A 14,708-nucleotide genomic window follows, 5' to 3' on the forward strand; every position below is an offset into this window, starting at 1 on the left:
TGAAATATTGCAGCACATACTGTGAAACACATACTTGTTATCTCCTCTTTGCTCTTGTGTCTTGCTTAAGTATTGTAAAATGTGCAAAATTATTTCCCCTGGTTGGCCTTTATGTGACACGCAAGATATTTTAGCATAATGGGGAAAAAAGGCAAGACAGACTGGTTATATTTCAATGGCTTAAAAAACCCACAGAGAATCATGGTCTCTGCACTACTAAAACAGTAATATTTTCTACACTCTGTAACGGTTCTTTTAGAATCAGTTCCCTTTATGCAAATCCAGGTTGTAGCTCACAAGAGAAAAGGGAAGGAGAAGATCTTTAAACACTGTATCAGAATATATACCCTATTGTCCAATTTCTATCCAAATTTAATTGGTCAAACGACATTCCCAAACAGCTAACTGCAAAAGCACCTAAATTCCTATAGCAAATTCCTTCATACAGGATAATGCTATCGTAACTGCTGCTACTGTCCTAACAATTAGGTTCCTGATTATCTGCTTCACAAGACATTTTTTGTCACATGTGGAACATTTCCATCCTGAACTGCAGGCTTCGAAGCACTCTGGCCAACAAAATGCAACTCATTATTTCCCTGTCACACAAACTTTTCTCATAAAGAGTTTTGATATAAAGCATAAATTCTTTATGTGATATATACTATAAACTATTTATGAAGTTTTATGTCATAATTTATAAATAAGAACTAAGTGTCCCAATTTATAAATAAGAGTAGAGTTCAAGCTACTCCATACAACCATCTCTAAACCCTAACTTGAATATTGAATGAACCTTTTTTTATATTGCAACTATAAAATTTTCATGCATATTTCTCATATGGCCATACTGCAAAATTGAATGTAAACCAATATTGTAAATAACTACCTATGGACCATTACAGTTCTAATCATTATTTCCTTAAGAAATATGCTTTATGAAGCTATAAAACAACATTTTTACAAAGACAGCCTGCAAAAAGGAACGTTAAACTGAAAGTACAGTAAATCACTCAAATAAAAACTACAGACACTCTTTGTGTACAGCAGGAAAGATCCTCAAGGTTGAAGAAGGCTCTTTGAAAATGCAAAACCACCACTATCTTGAGCCAGCAGTTTGGGGAAGTTTACTGCATTTTGCAGCTGACAGTATTGTTGTTGTTTCATTGTAACTGGTCCAGGAGCTGAGTAAAGAGTCGTGGCTGGCACTGACAAAGGCAAAAGTAATCTTTTGGCACAATTGACTCTTTTCTGCCAGAAACAACAGTGCCAGTAATCCAGTCATTATCATAACAAGTCTTCCATTGCCTTCATTTCAAAAGAGATGTATGCGGGGTGAGAAAAGAAAAATATCCTACTGCAAGACAAAGTCCTTGGGAAAATTGAAGATACAGTAGGTTATACCAACCCATTTCAGGAAATATGTGACTAGATAACAGTTATACATAGAGTGTTCAGATGCTAATCAGTAAAACATGCTATTCACTTGAAAATTTGAGTCAGTGGGACATAAGAACTTAATGTCATTGTTCTGCTTAATCAGCACATGTACAGCTAAAAATTCTAGTATTTTAATTCTACCATTTGAATTATGCAAATAAATTGTTTAAAGAAACTGCTCTAAACCAAAATGTAACTGCTTCAGATAGGGAAGAAAACTAATTTCTGACTACTTCCCAGAATTCTTTTTTTCTAAAAAGGCCCAATACAGTTTACTATTCTAGCTAACTTCCTTCTTCCTGCCAGGTGTCTTTTTCCTCCTTTTCATGCAGCTTTTATCCTTCTCATAAGCCCCAAACAGGCTTACACGTAGACCTCTCTCTTACACAAGATTTTCACACAAGGAAGGTGCTTTCATATTTTAAATGCTCTGTGAAGGCTACAAGAAAAAAAGAATCACGTATTGCACACAGAATACCATGCTTGACATCTGGATTTGATTTGGAATGATACTTCTGCTGCCCTTGGTCTCCATCAAATGAGACACCAAACAAGTGCTGCCCCAGGTAGCCAGCAACACTCAACCAAGAAATCAAATGTGTGTCTACCCTGGTGCTCAAGGAATCTGTTCTGCTTCATATGCTAATTTTTTTCCATGGGTGACAGATGAAAACCACCCAAATGTTGGATGAGAAAGACCCAGACCATTCCTAGCAGGATGGGCACAAACAAACAAACAACGCTTACTTTAACAAGCCAAAAGGAACTCTACTCGACTGAGCCAGGACCATCAGATTCACTTTTAAATGTAAAGCCCTGAAGTGGGGAACACTTGGTAAGAAAGAACAGAGGAGTCATCTATGGTAATAAATTCAATAAAGTCTCAAAGCAAAAGTGTCATGAAAAGAGTTCTGGGTATTTCCTTGGAAAAGGCAAAAGAAAACAGACGAACTAGGGGGATCATCACCTTTGTATAACCCCTTCCACAAGGCAATGCACTGACCAATTCCATCATGGATGAATTCATCATTAGTTAATCATGGATGTTAAAGAGCACAGGAAAGCTGCGACAGTTAGCAGAGCACTGAAAACTCTGTAGGGCAAGGCTGCAGTATCTCAGCCTCTGTAGGTAAAGCAAAAAAGGTGGAAACTGAACTGTGTTGTTATAAAGGTCCAAAAACACAGACACATGCAGTCAGGCAGACAGGAGTAAAACAAGGTTCTACCCCCACTTCCTTTTTCAGTAGGCATTGAGGACGGAAAGTAATTTCAATTACTCATGATTTCATAGTTCTCAACCAAAACTGACTACTTCTATAGCACATATGCTGCAGTTTAATTAGGGAGTAACTCTCTAAGTGTGATGTTTGTTCCAGCGGGTTGGTTCAGCTGACTGGGGCTGGGCTGGCTCACAGGGCACCTCCACAGCACTGGCTGTGTGTCCCAGCGGGGACGCCCCCGACCTTGGCCTGACAAGGACACGTAGCACAGCCCAAAGGCCGGAGCGCGGCCTGCCCGCAGGAAAGGCTGCCTGTCCTCACGCACCTCGGGGAGACCCAACCAAACCATGAGGGTGCTTTCTGGCTTTGTGCATCGGGTTATTAAAGGCCCTGCTTAACATCACTTTTATGATGCTTGAAATGTGAGCTTTTCAAGCTATTCTAGAAGAAAACCTGAAGAAACCTGTTGCCTCATTATTTCAACATATGTGTTCATTCTGAAGAAACAGATCCAAACATTCATCTAATAAAAAAAAATTGGATCTTACAATCAAACTGAAATGAAGGTTGTTCTTGCTGGCATAAGACAAAGAAGACTATATTTAAAACTTATTTCAAGAGACACAGGCTCTAATGTTCGTGTAAACACTATAATATACTTTATAGGGTTACCATCTGCTATGATGTTGATCAAATAAATGATTTGACAAAAAAAATCACATTGTAGATTGTTACACTAGGTACTCAAGGTATGAGTTTCTATATTTTATAGCTTCTTTATCCAATTTTGTTTCAGAGTAATGATATTCCTTCAGATAAGATTCAACATCAGAAATCAATTACGAAAAACCTACAGCACAAACCATAACAATGCTGATTGTGTTTTGCATGTCAGACACACAAACATATCAATCTACCATTAAGCTAGATATTGCAAAAGTCTATTGTGAAGCATGATTCCAATTATAATCCAAAATTATATTTTAGGTCTAGACTTTCTCATAAGGGGATGAAAATAGTAATAATATTTGATGGAGATATTCTATACTCAAATATTTTAACTTTCAATAGATTAAGACTGGTTCTCAACATCTTCTTGCTGTTTTCAATTAAAACTATTTCTCTTTTTATACTAGATGTAATATTTTCTAGAATATAATAAAACCATTTATTTTCTAACAAAGAACTCAAAATTCACAAGTCAGATAAATTAATAAATAAAGACAAGACAAAGTTCCACTCATTTATTACTCAGGGAGTGGGAGAAAACAGAGACAACAAGAGAACCAGAATAACACTCAAAACCAAAAGCAGCTTTGACAATAGATACAACGTGGTAGGCTTAAAATATCCAAAGCTGAGAACATTAATCAAATTGAGAAGAGAAATGAAAGGCAGGCAACCTATCAATAGTCTAAGCACTTAAGTGCCATTGGGATAAACTGAAATGCAACATTTTAATTAGGTAAAAGACAAATCACTTTCATTTCAAACTACGTAAATAAAGAACTTTCCATCCACCTTCCACAATAAAGGAAAAGAAAGGGGAAGTGCAAGCATGGAGGGGGGGAAAAATTCAAATCTCAATGCAGACCGTTTCTTGAAGAATGTACTAATTGTCTTCCAGCATACAGGTACCAAGTTCCCCCCAATCCCTTCAGATCTAAAGGCAAAGTTCCTCCCTAGTAACAGAGTTGCTTATTAGAGGCACCAGTGGGAGCAGCAGAGCATCCTTTTGTGTACCTTTGCTCCAGAGAAAATGTATGGAAGAGCTACACCATCTTGAGTTGTCATCTGGTACCACCTCTGAACTTGACAATTACTTCAGGAAACTTCCCAAGATAATTTTATTAAATTGCACAATGCTGCTCACTCTGCTCCCTGTATTGAGCCATGGTGTCACAGACTGAACCCTTAACCCATTGCAGAGTGTAAAAGTGAGATGTCTCCTGGGCTTACCTACTAGTTTTCATATCTTTCCCCACCTGCCCAGCCAGGTTCATGGCCATGGGAGCTGAGATCTTAACTACCAGCCTGTAATGGCAGGGATTTAAAGAGTCCAAGGAAGCCTGCAGAGACTGAAGACCCCTTGAAGGGACAATGGTTACCTCAATTAGTACCCATAAAACACTGGCTTCCATTTGAATATTAATCTTTGCAAAGATCAGTTTTTAAGATCTGTTTGAAATATCAACTGTGATTATTAATAGTGGTAAATAAATTCATTTTCATTTTTGAAACATTGTTTAACCTGGAGATTCCCAAAGCATGATCATTTGACATAGCAAAGAATAAATATCCACTATGCCAGTAATTGTGGAAAGTATTTGAATAATAGTCAGAAGATATGCTAACCAAAGTTAATTTCCATTTACAGAACAGGCAATCACAATTAAAACTTCAGAAGAAAAAAATTATTAAAGCTGGAGAAAGGTACAGCAAGTACACAATTTACCTGGACAATAAGCAAAACTTAGACCAATACTGGCATTGGCAGGTATTAAAAATAGTTGTAACTTAATATATCACCAAATTGAATTCTCCCTGTATGTAAAGCTGTTTAAAACCTATACTTGCATATGGAAAATTATTTGCAAGAACAGTATTTTCTCCAGAAGACAAAAACTTCGGAGTGTATGCTCAAAGAACTTTTTCTAAAACAACAAAAGACATTGTATGATTCAGAAGAAAAGGGGTGGGGAAGCATGCTGGTTCAGGAAAATTTAAGAAAAGCTTGAATTTGTTTTACAAGTGTCTATTAGCATCAAAAGTCAGTACTGGCAATACAGTTCCTGTAGAACTATCAAGTATGTTCTAGATTTGTTTCAACTCATTAGCTAAATATAATTTGCCATTAAAAAAAAATGCAATTACTACTTTTAACATGATTTCACAAATAATCCTATTCATTTCTTGCAATAAGACCTATGTATTCCCTAAGAACAACACTGGGTTATTAATTCCTGTAAGAGCACTGCCATTACAGAAATATCAGAAACTACCTGCTTCTCTTTCCTCGTATTCTCTGCTTCCTAGACTCTAAATCATGTCCCCAAACACACCAAGTGACCTGGCATGACCCGGACACTTTAAATACAATACAACCCACTCAAAATCAAACTGGAACTGGCATTTCCCACACAAACTGCACTAAACCAGAAAACTGCACATTGCTACATGAATCTTGCCAGAAAAGGTACATCAGGTACTGTTCAAAGAGGAGAGCATATTTGTAATACTGTATGTAACAAGCATTTGTTAGTTGTGTATAGATATTCAGACACATCAAGCATAAGCTAACGACAAAAACTATAAAAAAAAGCCTTTAAACTATTTTAAACTATTTTTCCACTGAGGTCTCAAAGCACTACACAGTAAAGCTATTTTTCACACACACACACCCCAAATTCCCTATATTAATACAAGTTTTAATATTACTCTTTGATCCAATTTAAGGTTAATTTTAAAAAATTAAAATGCTAATATTCATAAATTATCCTGTATATAAATAATATTTACATGTGTGCCCACACAGTATATTTTGAAGCCTCCCTGGTTACAAATGTGAATAAAGTACACCAGCTTAGAGATGAAGCCTTTAGCAGGGTACAAGCCAGAGCTTTTATTCACACACAAACACACACAGTTAAACTGCTATTAAATTGCATCATGCTGCTTATTCCCCTCTCTGTGCTGAGCCATGCAGGATCAGGCTGAACAGCTCTAACATGCAAGGCACAGCCCTACAGTACCAGCTACCATAATAATCCTTTCTACTGGCAAATGTTCCTGTGGTTACTTCAGTTATGACTCAACTGCTTTATATAACCACACACTTTCAAATACATATATACACATATATATTTATATATACACACCAAATCAAGGCCAGTGTCACAAGACTGCACACACCAGGCCAAAAATATTCTAATACAGCCTCACAGGCAACAGCTACTGTTACCAACTGTATTACAAGACAATTGTACAGAAAACTGCCAATTCAGGCACCAGAACACAATTAATGTGAGTTACAGCGTGTAACTGAGGTTCTAACTCTCGTGAGCAAAGAAAACATGGCAAGCATGACAGCTTTCCCAAGAACACGTCTAAAAATATTAAGAAATAGTATTTTTAACCATGAACTGCATCACAAGGTGTCCAGCAAATTTTGACCCTCTTGAAAAACAAATTCCAAGATCAAACAGGTCAGTGTCCTTTCATGGTATTGATGATTGCCATGTATCTTTATACACATACAATTAAGATATCACAAGGTGTCCAGCAAATTTTGACCTTCTTGAAAAACAAATTCCAAGATCAACCTGAGATCAGTGTCCTTTCATGGTGTTGATGATTGCCATGTATCTTTATACACATACAATTAAGATAACCCAATTGTGACAAATTACAATTACTTTGAGGATATTTAGAAGATCATTAATACCTTAACACTAAAATCTTTCAAGGGAAAAGAGACCCTCTGACGTATCACATCAAGCGGGGGGTGGGGGGAGGAAAAACAACTGAAAGTGTTTTTGAGAAACAGCATATATTTTGACTTTCCAAGTTCATGACAGTGAACCAGTGGAGAGATCAAGCATCAGACAAAAACCTTGGAATTTAGTGAGGCAGAATTTTGAGCCTTAAGCATAAAGGCAAATATACTATACAGTATAGGTAGAGAATGCAAGCGTAACTCCATGTTTACAATAATGTGACTGGAAACCAAGACACTTACAGATAGACTGTCAAGATCACAGAAGCCTGAGTCTGAACTTGAGAAGATCTAGATCAAACCACTTCAGAGAAGCATGTGGAAGAAAACCTAGACTTTGCCAAGGTACACAGTACCTCTGTATCTGATTTTTGGCAACCCTACAATACTGAAAATCAAGTCTATTACGAGCAGCATGGCATCTCAGCCTCTCACATTAAAACAGCAATCCACTAACATCTTACATTTTTCATAAAACAAAGCATGTAGAATACAAAGAAGTCTGAAAGGTTTTTAAGTTTGCCTCTAGACAGGCACATCCTCAATGAGATGATTTCTTATACTTTCTTGTTCTAAAGAGCACATCTAAGTCAGCTGCAGGAGTTAATTCTCATTACTAAACAAAACTGAAATTACACATCAGGGTTGTGTGAACTTAAGTCTGTCATGAGAGAATTCTTGTTCTTTCAATACAGCTGGGGGGAAGTGCCTATTGCATGAAAATTTCAGCATTAAACACCCTCTTCTAAGTCTGAAAACAAAGCTTATCTGCTCAGTATTTAAACAGGGAAGAATGCTTAATGGATAAATGCAAGCACTGCACATCTGCTCACCTATACCAGAGCTGTGGTAGGACAGATCTAAGTTAGATGTGGAAAAAACAATAGAAGAAATATAGTCAATATTGACTTATTACAACCTGGCTCACTTATTTCTCTCCTCTTTTGCCAAAAATCAAGAAGAAATCCTCCATACTTCATCTTCAATCAAGAAAGTAGCTTTTGTAAGATTAGGGCTCCACTATTTGCCCTGCAGCACAATGAAGTGCCTTCCAGTTTGTCCAAGGGAAGTAAGTATAAGAGCTGCCAAGGGCAAAATGTGTTTTCTTCTATTATTTTAGGCACAGACGGGGGAAAAAAGGATTACAGCAAACTATTAAAACATTTCTAGAAGCATCTCTACTTGCATTTACATAACTGATAATTTGAGCTGATGGAAGTTAGCATCAGCCTGCAGTGTCAAGGACTACTTTTTCCAGTATGTATTTTGCACCAACAAGTGCTTCCCCCTCCATAAGCGAGTTGGAATGTGGTAAGGCTCTTGCCAGATGTTCTCCTTCTGCAGAGGTCCAAAACCAACAGTTCTCATTAATTCCATTACTTCCAAAAGTCAAAGCCAGAATCCAGTCTGAACAAACGGAGATCTGGCACAGCCTGTGCTGCTAGCAGGGCCCTGAGACACCTTAAAAAAACCCCACCCCAAGAAACCTTTATTTTCTCAACACTGAGACATTTCTTCCAAGAGCCTATTAGACAGAGATTTTACTGGCATTGTTAAATCTCATTCTCAAATTAAGAAAAAAACATGTTCTCTGACAAAGGAGAGAAATCTGGTTTTGAATGTGCCAGGTATCATTACATCTGCTCAAATATTTGCTGAATCAAGCTCCTTGCTGCCTGGGCTGTTAGCTGCCTCCTGAAGCAGGCAGGCAGGCTTTGTGTTGACAGCTCCTTTAGTGTGAGTGGCAGTAAATGATGGTGTGCCCACAATGCTGGAAAGCTGATATGATACAGTTCAGTCTCCTACATCAACAAACGAGGTGGAAGGAGGACTGGGGCCTGATGTTAATGGGCCTTGTGCTAATGCACAGCAGCACTGCAGCAACTGAGATGTCTGAGGGAGCCTGGTTCACCTTCCATCCCCAAAAACATTTGTTTTTCTTCTTTCCACTCTTTCCCTTTGTTTAAAAGAAAGGCTGTGCTTCCCCTTGAACTAAGGGCTCATGGCAGGACTAAGTCCTGTGACATCCATGTTCACTGGTATCAGCTGATCTACTGATTTCTGCCTCCCTTCAGGAACAACCCACATTTTAACATTCTTCTGTTAACATATCCATATTGTTAGTGCTTTAAGTCTGGAAAGACTATCTTTGAACAACAAAATTACACTGTTAGAGGATCAGCAGGGCAGAAGTAACAATTTCTAGAATAACCAATGCTGTGCTCGTCGTTGTGGTCTTTAAATGCTAAAGAGTAATTAAAATAGTTTAAATTTGCTAGTTTAGCAGAAATATGCAACTATCATGAAAATAATTTAAAGCAGTATCCCACTAGCTAAAAAAAAAAAAAATCACTTACTTTTCTATTCTAGAAAATAACTACTAAATCTGACAGACTCTGGCTCTGGTGGAAGTGAATCCAGAAATATCTGCATCTGCAGTGAAGATGTTGACATTTCTCCAACTTTACTTCTTAACCAAAGACTTTTTTCCTGTTTGAAGACTTTACTGATCTTCCTTTTATTTCTTCTGCTAGCTTTTCATTTAATACTCCATAGTCTGGTTCAACTGCATAACATTTCTCCTTGGCTTAAATCCTAAATATCACACTTTTTATAGAAATCTGAGTTTTCAATGCTTTTCTGGTAACAAGTGTTACATGAGTTAAAACACTCTTAATAAAATGCACTTAGAAACCATGCACACTCCAGAAGCAGAACTTTGACAAAAAAGTTAGAATTGGAATTTATAGTCAAGTAACCCTATTTTAAATTGCCTCCATACTCTAACAGCCAGAACAGACATACCTGTTGCTGTTAAAGTGCACTTGTGCCTTTGGTTGTTTATTTTTTTTTAAATGAGAACAAGTTGCACTTTGAATACAAAATAAATTTGCTGTCACTGTTTCTCCAAGTATGCTGTCACAGCAGTTCTGTAGGTTACAGCCACAAAATGCTGAAAGCCAATAAAATATGGCAGACAGTCTTTCTGAGGACAAAAGCACCCTTACCTAGTAATTACCCTTCTTAGAATAACAATACGGTATTAAAGACTTTAAAACATTTACCTAAGTAGTCAGAAAGCAAGTGGTAATCAATAATTAATTATTTTTCTTTAATTCCTCCTCCCAGGATGTTTCAGCAGTCTCTCCTTTTACAAAAGCACAAAGTAGTCTCCTAATGTCATTCCTATAAAAATTACCTTAGTTTTAGGAACCAATTTCTAGGACTATTTAACCAGAACACTGGAGTGAATGATTTTACATTAAAAATAGGACAAATACTCTAATTTTAATATTACAGGTGACCAAGAATAAAAAGTGGAAGGATTCTACAACCTCCAAGACCCCAGCACTGCTGGTCCAACAGACCCATGGCATCAAGCAGCCTGCAAGCACAGCCCCACAAAAGCTCCTGTGCAGAGTGAGCCTTCACACAGGCAAGCAGCACTTCCCAACTCCAGCAAGGGATTCTGATGCAGGAACCACTGCCAAACAACAGCTTATGAGTCAAGGTTTATGTATGCAAACACAGCCTATCTTCCCAACAGCTAAGGGCTGGCTGCCACCCAAAGGAGGCCATCCTGCTTCCCTTAACACTTCGCTGTCCCCACTGCCCACAGCCTGCCTCACATCTTCCCTCACACTAGCACCAGGGTTCTAGGGACCTGCAGTAAACCTGTTCAGAATGAAACTAGTAGAAAACAGACCCATAAAAATAACAAACCCTCACTGGTTTCTGGCCAGACTTGCTCACAGAAGTATTTCACTGCCGGGCCAGAACAGCACCAGTGCTGGCAGAGAGGAAAAGGAGAGCACAAGAATCAGAGAAAGCCAAAGTCAGGGTTGTGTGAAGGGCCAGGGAAGCCAGCCCATCACTTCTGAAGCATTTACTACCTCTGAGACTGGCTGTATTTAAAAAGAAAAAAAGAGGGGGGGGAAAAAAAAAACCACCCTGTAATTTTTTCAGGGGAAAAAATAATAAAAGAAAAGAACCCAGCCACCACTATAATGCATAAAACCTTGCAGTCTACTTTGGGACTACTGGCTTTATGGAACCATTGGTAGGTACTATGCCAGTATGTGAGAAACATAACTGAATAAATGCACATTTCAATTGCATTAAACACCAATAATCTCATTTAAAAATCTTTAAAAGATCGAATCTGCTGCATGTTAGGGTAGAAACAGGTTACCAGGAAGTTCAACACTGCCAGAAAACTCCCACACATACTTCATTGTGCTCTTACTAGAATTTTAGCCAAAAGTTAGAAGAGTAAACTACTTCAAAGTAAATGGCAACAAATGTCAATTTTTCTTCCCTCTGTTTCTTCTGTAATGAAAAAGAAAAAAGTAATAATTTGATTTTAAAATTTCAAAGCACATTTTGAAATTTAGCCAAAATGAGCCTTGGGTTCTATGTGCCAAATAAGCTGCATCTACAAATTATGATCTCCCATTTTCTCTTACTCATTTGAAAATCTTAAGCATTGCCAAAACAAGTCAATTTAACCATATTGCCTCTTTGGGTGGCAACTTTGTTTGTCTTAGATCCTGTATTCAGTTCTCCATATAGGTGGCTTTTATCTCTAACAACAGCTTTCCGACTTTGCTTTATTTTTATTTTGTACTTAACTTGCTCATACTGCAACACTCCAATACAAAGAAATTTGTATAAGTGCCCAGATTCGCTCAACCACTAAAAATAAAAATGTTACCATTTATAAGGGTTATCAAATAATTTTAACACAAGACAGACTTTTCCTGTTCTATTAAATACATAAAATAACAAAAATGAGAACAGAGTTTCTGCTTTTTTGAAAAAAACAACTGTGACTTGATATTTGGGAAAGAATTTCTTATATTCCAGTCACAAAGAATATTATTACTTTTCAATATAATATAATTTAAGTATTTTTCAGATCACACTTTGTGAAAGGGTAATAAGGCATTAAATATCTTCACATCCCAGTTTATAAGGGAAAGATTACTGAAGAAGGTTCAGAAGAAAAATATCAGCCCTCCCTCCCAGATGCATGAGAGCATTCTGGAGATCTGAAGATTCACACATGTAATAGGGCAACTCAGAATAAACATCACATACAGCTCCACAACATATGTTCACGTGAGCTAAAAATGCAAAACTTATTCCTTTGGACAAGGCTGGCCCACATACTTTTAAGAAAATTAAGAAATTCCTGTACACTGAAGTGAATTCATACTTAACACTCTTCACCTAAACTCAAACAAAGGTGACATGCTCCCATAACTGAAAGGCTGGACAAGATGCCATTGGTGTCCTTTTGTGCCCATTCCACAGACACACACAGGATTTCCTGGCAGCCAAACCAACACAAGCTCCTGACTGAATTTCCACAAGTGACATGAAAGCCGAGTGAATTAAACAAAACCATTTTAAGGCACCAGGCAAGAATCATGTGAATGTAATGTAAATGTAAAAATTCAAGTACAAGAGCTCCAGTAACAATTTTTTTCTACTCCATTTACTTAACATGTAAAGCTACTATTTAAAAGGTCACACAAAGGAAATAAACATGTGCATGGCTCAGGTGTATATCTGCAATTTGGCCTTTAAAAAAACTGTGTATGTTACCAACTGCATCATCAAATGATAAAAATTTGCAGGAATAAAATATTTGTTTGGATTTTATTTCTTGCCTTTTTAAAGAAAAAAACAAAGGAAGCCACTTCCTTCTACACTTTAAAGTTTACTGTTGAATTTTTAAACATCAGAGCAGAACTTGCCCTGAGTAAGATATATATTCTTAACCAATTATCAAGAAACTAGAATATTGTACACACTTTAGCCTCTAAGACCTCTTTAGTTTTTATTCTCCTTAAGGACTCAGAGCAATCATTATTTTAATGTTGAGTGTATTATGGGACAAACAAGAGAAAAAAATCCTATGAAATATTACACTAAAAAGAGGAGAAATAACAGAGTAAGAAGAGCACAGAAAAACAATCAATACCTGCTTTTATTAAAAAAGGTTCAAAGTGAACAAGAACTTCACACATGGTGGAACCTCTTAAGACCTGTGAAGCCCCTAAGTCATCCAAGGACTAATTAGGTTTTCAAGAAGTCTTAAAATCTAATACACCCTATTCCTACTGAATTTCAATTGAATATGGATTCTTAACTCTTTCATTGTAAAACCCGAGTCTAGCAGTTTATAAGAGAGTGCAAAAATACAGATGAAGCTAAGCCACTTTATCGTATTTTCCATTAAGTATGAAATGAAGTACAGTTGAAATCAAAATTCCATACTTGCTGTGCTTGATTTAATCCAGAGTAATGCCATCTATAATGCTACTTACAGAGAAGTAATAGAAGAATCTGCTGTGGTGCCTGTATTGATCTAGTCTTGTACTGAACACTTTTCTATTGAGAGTCAATTACGTCTCCTCCACACCCACATCTCTCATTCTAACACAAAGTTTGCCAAGTTTTTTACATCACAAGAAATTTTATGCTAAAGAAAATATAGAAATTATAAAAGGGAACATCTGTATTTTAAAAAGATCTGGCAGTCTTAACATTAGGCCTACAAAAAATACTGACTAAAATTACAACAGTGTCATGATTATGTGTATGCCATCTTTCACACAAGAAAATCCACTCAAAGCCATTTTTAAAACAGATCCAAAAATAGAACCATGTACCTGCAGCAATCTTAAGGCTGTTAAGCTTCCAGACCACAGCCAGTTCATAGCAGGGCTGATCAGCTCAATCACAGCATCTTCCTAACAGCAGTTGAGAGCCCCAAACTGAATCTAAATCACAGCAAGCTACTAAAAACACAGGCAAAAGTACTTTATCCTCAAAGCCTTGTGTATACTAACATAAAGAGAATGGATAACCTGAACAAGCTCATGGGTTAACTAAAACTCTATCATACCTTTCCACAAATACCATATATTTCAACCAAAAAAAGGTCTAGAAAGTCCCAAAATCAACTTCATGAACACTGCTAAGTGATGGAACACTGTCTGAAGTTAGTGACTGCAAAGATGGTTACAGCACCAAAATGTTATTGGGGGTGGAAGACAACATGCTATTGAGGAGAGATAAGGGGAAATAAGAGCTAACTGCTCTAGTGAGGTTTTTACCAGCTTCTCCTTCGTCCCTTGATGTTGTCAGCTCACTGGAAAGTAAAACTACCTCTGCAGGATTTATTTTGTTTTCTTTTCAAAGCAACTGAAGTAACAAAGCCACCAACAGCTTGAGTAAGAATGAACCACCTGTAGAGGTCAGCATTTTAAAAGTGTATCAGCAAAAATGTAACAAATTGTCAAATTCCCTGTTTAGGAGAAACTTGATACTATGTGTGTTGAATAATGATAATCCAATGCATCTACACACATGCATGTATCCTCTGTCCTCTACATAAACGGCATGGAAATAATTTTGCTCTGGTTAATAAAATGTGGAAGAAGATGAAAATAAAATTCCTGAACTGGTACATCACAGGAGTAACACTTGAATAAAACCAGTTTCCTAAAGCAGAATAGAGCCACCAGTGTGATTAAATATTT

At 37.1% G+C, this 14,708-nt stretch overlaps 1 protein-coding gene across 9 annotated transcripts in view; it reads right to left on the minus strand.

Moving 5' to 3' along the window:
* TCF12 (transcription factor 12) overlaps positions 1-14,708 on the minus strand; it is a 158,672-nt gene that overhangs the window by 118,238 nt on the left and 25,726 nt on the right. The gene's annotated exons all lie outside the window — the stretch shown is intronic.

Source organism: Passer montanus, unplaced genomic scaffold (genome assembly GCF_014805655.1).
Source record: "Passer montanus isolate IOZ18808 unplaced genomic scaffold, ASM1480565v1 scaffold5, whole genome shotgun sequence".
Classification (NCBI taxonomy): Eukaryota; Metazoa; Chordata; class Aves; order Passeriformes; family Passeridae; genus Passer; species Passer montanus.